Source organism: Talpa occidentalis, unplaced genomic scaffold, assembly GCF_014898055.3.
Source record: "Talpa occidentalis isolate TD23 unplaced genomic scaffold, MPIMG_talOcc4v2.1 talOcc4.4, whole genome shotgun sequence".
Classification (NCBI taxonomy): Eukaryota; Metazoa; Chordata; class Mammalia; order Eulipotyphla; family Talpidae; genus Talpa; species Talpa occidentalis.
Window position 1 is genome coordinate 83,582,783 of NW_023604295.1, and position 6,701 is coordinate 83,589,483.

The following is a 6,701-nucleotide window of genomic DNA, read 5'->3' on the forward strand; positions in this document are numbered from 1 at the left end:
TCCAACCTTCTAATGTCACACAGTCCTGCTTCAGGAACCAGAGACTGGTCTGACTTAACATTTCCACTAAGAGCCGTACAGCTCGTCCTCTAACTGGGGTGCCATAATTGTGCAGTAAGATCTCTAAGGCATGTGCCAGCTGCCCCTTGGACACACTATTGCCCATGACTCCCAGTCTCCCCTAACTTACCTGTAACACAGCCGGCTTGCCCAAAGACTGGTCCCTCAGGGAGACCCTCGTGTCCGTGCCCCACGTTGGGCGCCACCTATCCCAAACCATGGGATTCGAGAGGCACGGAAGAGGGGCTGGGGATGAAATGAGAGGTTGACACACTTGATGAGAAGCTGCAAAAAAGGAACTTTATTTCCTCTCCGCCTACCCTTAAGTACCTTATGCTGCACCTGCGCTTTGCCTGTTCCTCATGCTTGGACTGTGTGGCTTTCTCTGATTGGCCCTAGTGTCTCGTGTGCATCTTTTACTGGCTGCCTGTTAACTATATGCATTTCAAGCTACGCAATAGCCTGCCACGGCCCCGGACACTAATGGTCACAGTATGCAGTAGGAGCTCTGGTCCAGTGGGAAAGGGTAGGAAAAATATTCAATGAAATTACTTGAGAGTGATATGGAGCAGTACAACTCACAAGCAAGAGTAATTGCTGCTATGCAGTACTCCTTACAGATATTAACTGGGGTGCACACTGATACTGAGACTGCTAAATCCTGGTAGTGCTATAGACAAGAGGTTCATGAGAAACACCCAAGACAGAGAGTGCATTCTTAGAGAGCTGCATAGTTGGGGGTATAGAACAAGTACCATTAAGCTTGAGTCTAAGACACTTCACACATTACGGTTGCAGCCTGAATCAGGTCAGATGCTTTGGACTTCCCTCTAGAGCAGGAGATCACTTGAACCCTATGCTGAGTTATAAAGACCTGCTCCTCCCAATCTAGGCTGATATATTCAAAATTCCTACCACATTATACACTCAGCCAAGATATCCAAAATACCTGCCACTCTCCCACAAAGAAACACTTGAAGAAACTAGACCTTTAATACCTACCAATAATGAGAACAGACGTCTCAGAACAAAGTTCTTGCTGAAGGAGGAAAAGAGAAAAATTCTTGCCCTATGACCCCACGTCATCTGCAATATGATGCCCCACTCTGCTTCTAGTGCCTAAAAACAGAGTGGAAGTGGACATGAGAGTGCAGCAATACAGACAAACAGAAACTATGGAGAGAATTAATTAGAATTAATACACAATGTTGGAGAATACAAGAATAGAACAATGTAGAGAAAACAATTTAAAAAAGTATAATAGTCCTCTAGGAAAACTTAAAGAGAATTATCTGTATCACAAAGTTTCCAAAATGAGCAGAAAAAGATAAAGGCATAAATAAATTATAGAAATAATCCCTGAACACATCTCAATCTGTGAAATAAATAAGAAGTTGTGATCCAAGAGGCCTAAAGGGTTATACAAAATAATACCAGACAGACATTTATCAAGGCGCATAATGGTAAAGGTGTTGGAATCAAAAATAAAGACAGAATATTAAAAACATCAAGAGCAAAAAGGTAAAAATTGTTAACCTTTAAGGGAACACCTATCAGACTTGCAAGCAAAAACAGTAACAGTACAAAGGAACTGGAGCGATGTTTAAAATTCCTTAAAAAACGTTACCAGGGCCTCCCCTGGTGGCACAGCAGTTGAGTGCTGCCCTGTGAGGCTGCCCGCAGCCTCTGCAGCACCACTTTGTTCCCCGGCCGCAGGTGAGGGACCCACAAAAAAAAACAAAAACACACACAAAAAAAACAATGTTACCATTCCAGAATCCATTACACAACAAGTCAAGATAGAAGAAAGAGTAAGGAGGGCCTCCCTGGTAGCGCAAGTGGTTAAGCACAGTGCTGTGAAGCTATCCGCAGCCTCTGCAGCATGAGTTTGATTCCCCACTGGCCAGGGAGCTATCCACATGGTGCAGCAGACCTCTCCTGTCTTGCCCGCTGCTCCCATCAGCAGTGTGTTTCAGTCAGTCTGCCTGTTCTGTTCCCCACTCTGGCTCTGGTGAATCCTCTCACCTACCCCCTCCTTGCACGTTTGTCCTGCCCCCTAGTTCTTGTATGCATAAATAAATGAAATTTTTAAAAAAAAAAGAAGGAAGAGTAAGGAGCATTACTGAAAAATAAAAAAAAATAAAAGGACCTATACTGAAAAATAAAAAAAAATAAAAGGACCTATACTGAAAAATAAAAAAAAAATAAAAGGACCTATCAATATTAAACTGCATTGAGAGAAACAATATAGGCATTATTGTAAAGTAACAGAACAATAAGTATCATGTCAACTGATAACTAAATTACTTAACATGGATAAGGAGAAGGAACATAGATAGCAATGTGATCCACTAGAAATTTAAAGACTAGACAGTCCAACGAGTCACACAAATGTCCCAATATATAGTACCTCCGCAGAAGCATCGCAAATAAAAAAAAATAGAAATAATACATAAAGACAACAGAAATGGAACATAAGCACATAAGCAAAACATTACAGGAGATCTCAAAACCAAAAAAAAAAAAAAAAAGAAAAAAAAGGCACTAGAAAAGCCAAAATATAAAATAAACAAAAAATAAAACAAAATGCATATGAGCACTTACAGTTCAATAATTCCTTCAATGTAAATATTCTAAACTCGCAATTCAAGACATGTAGAGTAGCTGAACAGAATTCACAAACTAGTACAAAATTGTGTTGTTTTCAAGAAACTTACCTTACCAATCAAGACTAGAAGAAGTATAGAGTTAAAGGCTAGAGGTTTGTTATACAAGAAAAGGGCAACCCAAATGAATCAAGAACAGCTATACTAATATCAGATAAAGTAGACTCACAATTAAGAAAGTTAATAAGACATAAAGAGTGACACCTCATGATAATTAAAGGTCTACTTCAACAAGAAGTACCAGAGCAGTCATAAAAAATATATGTACAAAGTGCTGTAGCACAAAGATACATCATGCAATTAATAGTGCAACTTGAGATAAATATTGAAAATAACACCATCATGCTCAGGGACCTTAATAATTCACTAACAATAGACAGATTAACAATAAAAAGCATAAATTTATTTTCTTTCTAGGTCTAAGTGACCTACAGTGGCAGGTTCTGATGACTGCAGTGGCAATGGAGGCAAAAGCACTACATTGAGACTGCAGCACATAAACTACAAGACAGATTCCAAGGCCAGGCCCACTATCTCCTATGTTAAAAGCATAGGACAGTTTTGAGGAATTCTGAAGAAGCATGTCTATACTATTTCCATTTGTTGGTTCTCGATAACTGTCTAGTGTAGCTAAAACCTAAGTCCAAACTAACACCAAAAATACGGAAACTTCTTAACTGAGAAGCAAGAAATTATACTCTTAGTTTTAAAGATTTATTTATTTTTATTTTATACAAACATTGGGTACAGTCAGAAGTGCAGGAGGGTGAGAGAATTCACCAGAGTCAGAGCGGAGAGTAGAGTAGGCAGACCCACGAAGTACACTGCTGAGGGGAGCAGCAGGCCGCAGGAGAGGTCTGCGCGCCATGTGGGACCCTCCTCCGGTGGCCGGGGAGCAGCCGGGGATCGAACCGGCGCTGCAGAGGCTGCGGGCGGCTTCGCAGCCCAGCGCTAAACCGCTGGGCCAATGGGGAGGCCCTATACTCTTAGTTTTAAAGGAGCAAAAATTATGAAAAAAATACAACTCCAAAGGTGTACTGATGATTACTTTTAAAACATGCAACAGAACAGTTAATCATCATTGCAAAATTAGAAGATTTTTTTTGTATGATAGAAGAACAATACCACAATAAACTCAGCCCAAAGACAGCAAACACTGAGACTGGAATTCTGCCACCTACATCCTACATCCAGGCTGGTTCCAAAGGCAAGAGCCCAGGATTGATGTTCTGAACATCAACATTTGGATAGTCAACACCCTCTTGCTCCTCAAGGAGTATGGGAAAAACAAAGAAACATTTCTCTCAACTAAGAATGTTACATAATCAGTGTAAATCCCAAAAGAAATCCAAGGAACATTTTTAGAAATTTCTTATCTATGCAAAGGATGGGTAATGAAAATAAGAAATGTTTTGTGTGACTTTTGAGAGCTTATTTAGAGGTTCTAGGAGGGGAGTGCAGCAACGTGTACAGGCAAGAACAGCCAGTCTCCATTGAGGAAGGACGTCCTCTTCCACCAAGTGTGCAGCTTCCGGAGGTAGCACCTGGAGAGGTGAGGGAGGAAGGGGACAGTCGCCTAGCCAGCCAGATCAGCAGAATCGACCCTGGCGATCAATGGGATGAGATTTGTCACAGCCAGATTGCCCTCACATCCTGTGTGACTTTTGAAACCAAAGTCAGAAAAAACAGCTTTTTAATTTATTATTTAAATAATGAAAACTAGATACAAGAACAATCTTTTCTTGGCATCCCTTTGTGGTTTTGGAGATGATACCTCATTAGAGCAAATAACCAAAATCTGCCCAACTGAAAGGATGTTTGTGAGCATCAGAATGTATCTAAAAGTTCCTTGTTAAGTAGTAAAGATACAGATGGACATTGGTGGTATTATTTTCTTCTTACTTAAATTAGAAGTTTTCATTGCTTGCTATATTTTTTTTCATAAAGGAAACTGAGACCTTTATGAGAAGATTTATTCAATGATAATTTCTGCTAGGTACATATAGCCTAGAGGAAAAAAGATGAACATATTAAGTCTGTGTGTCTGTGTTTTGTAAAATGTGAACACGATTCTTACATTTGCATGCAAAATAAATATCTCAAATATTCTACTTCAAAAATATAAAGAAAAAACATAAATAAGGAAGCATCACTTTAAATGGGGAACTAGAACATGTAGGAATAACAGACATCTACAAACACTTAAGCCAAAAACAACTGTCCATACATTTTCCAAGTGCACATGGGACACTTTCAAAAATAGACTCTCTTGGGATGCAATTGTCAATAAATCAAAACAAACAAACAAAAATTATAACTAGCAACTTCTCTGACTAATAATGCCATAAAATTAGGAATTAACTAAGTAAAGAAAACAAACAAACCAAATGTGTGTGTGTGTGTGTGTGTGTGTATATATATATATATATATATATATATATATATATGAATGATTACCTCAAGACTAAAAACGTGATGCATAATAACAATTGCATAGAAATCTAGAAAAATAAATGAATAAATAAAATAAGCTTGAGATGAATAAAACCGATGATACAAACTACCAGAATATATGGAATATATATATATATATATATATATATATAGAGAGAGAGAGAGAGAGAGAGAGAGAGAGGAGAGAGTGCAATCTTGGTCCTCCCTGGTGGCACAAGGGGTTAAGACCGCAACCTATGATGCTATCCTCAGCCACTGCAGCACGAGTTCGATCCTGGCCAGGGAGCAACACACATGGCACAGCAGACCTCTCCTGACTTGTCTGTTGCTCCCCTCAGCAGTGTATTTCACTCAGTTTGCTTGTTCTGCTCCCCACTCTGTCTCTGGTGAATCCTCACACCCTCCCACACATCTGGCCTGTACCTTAGCTCTTGTATAAATAAAATAAATCTTAAAAAAAAAAAAGGATTTCCTTCACCAATGCACCCGTGCACCATCACCACAGTCCCCTATGCTCCTCCCTCCCTCTCTCTGAGTCCTCTCCCTCCTCCCTCCCCATGATGTCTCTGATTTATAATTGTCTGTTTTTGTTTTGTATTGTTATTTATTATTTTTTTCTCCTGATGTCTTATTTGATCCCCCTCCACTCCTCCTATAAGTGATTCCACCTGATATTTTTCTTTTTCCTTCTGATGTATTTCACTGAGAATAATTCCTTCTAGCTCCATCTATGTTGCTGCAAATGGCATGAGATAGCACAATCTTTAACCACTACACCACCAGGGGGGCCCTAATGTCACACATAAAGCAACTTGATAAAGAGGGACAAACAAAAATGGAACAGCAAACAAAAAATAACAGCAGAAATGAAAGTGGGATAAAAAAGACTATATAAAGAAATAACAAAACTTTGAGTTTGTTTTTAATAAACAAACAGGCAAACATGTAAGCAAACAAAAAAAAAAGAAAGCAATAAAATATCAATGAACATAATAAATGAAAGAGAAGAAATCACTACAAGAAACACAGAAATACAAAAAATAATCATAAGAGATTGCTGTGAAAAACTAAATCCAAATAAATTCAATAAACTTGAATAGATAGAGATGATGAATAGATAGATAAATAGATGAACATTGTCTACTAAGATCAAACTAGGAAGAAACAGATTAATTGAACAAACTCATCACAAGAACTGATACTGAAAGGTAACAATAATAGTACAAAAATTCTGAAAAACAAAAGTCCAGGTCAAGATGACTTTACAAACAAATTTGATCAAATTTTTCAAGAGGAAATTATACCCGTCTTGCTAAAATTAGTTTTAAAAATACAGGAAGACGGTATAGTCACTGATGTATTTATGATGGCATTACATTAATCACAAAACCAGATGAAGACACCACAAGAAAATTATAGACCAACATCTCTAATGATTGTCAATGCAAAAATACTTCAAAAAATACTAACAAATATAATTCACCAATAGTGCATATTATACACTGTGATAAAGTGGGATTC

The 6,701-nt window shown here is 38.3% G+C and overlaps 1 pseudogene; it reads left to right on the forward strand.

Annotated features, from left to right (window-relative positions):
- Window positions 1-623: 623 nt before the first annotated feature.
- On the forward strand, window positions 624-4,091 carry LOC119258178 (UPF0711 protein C18orf21-like; annotated as a pseudogene).
- Window positions 4,092-6,701: the final 2,610 nt, after the last annotated feature.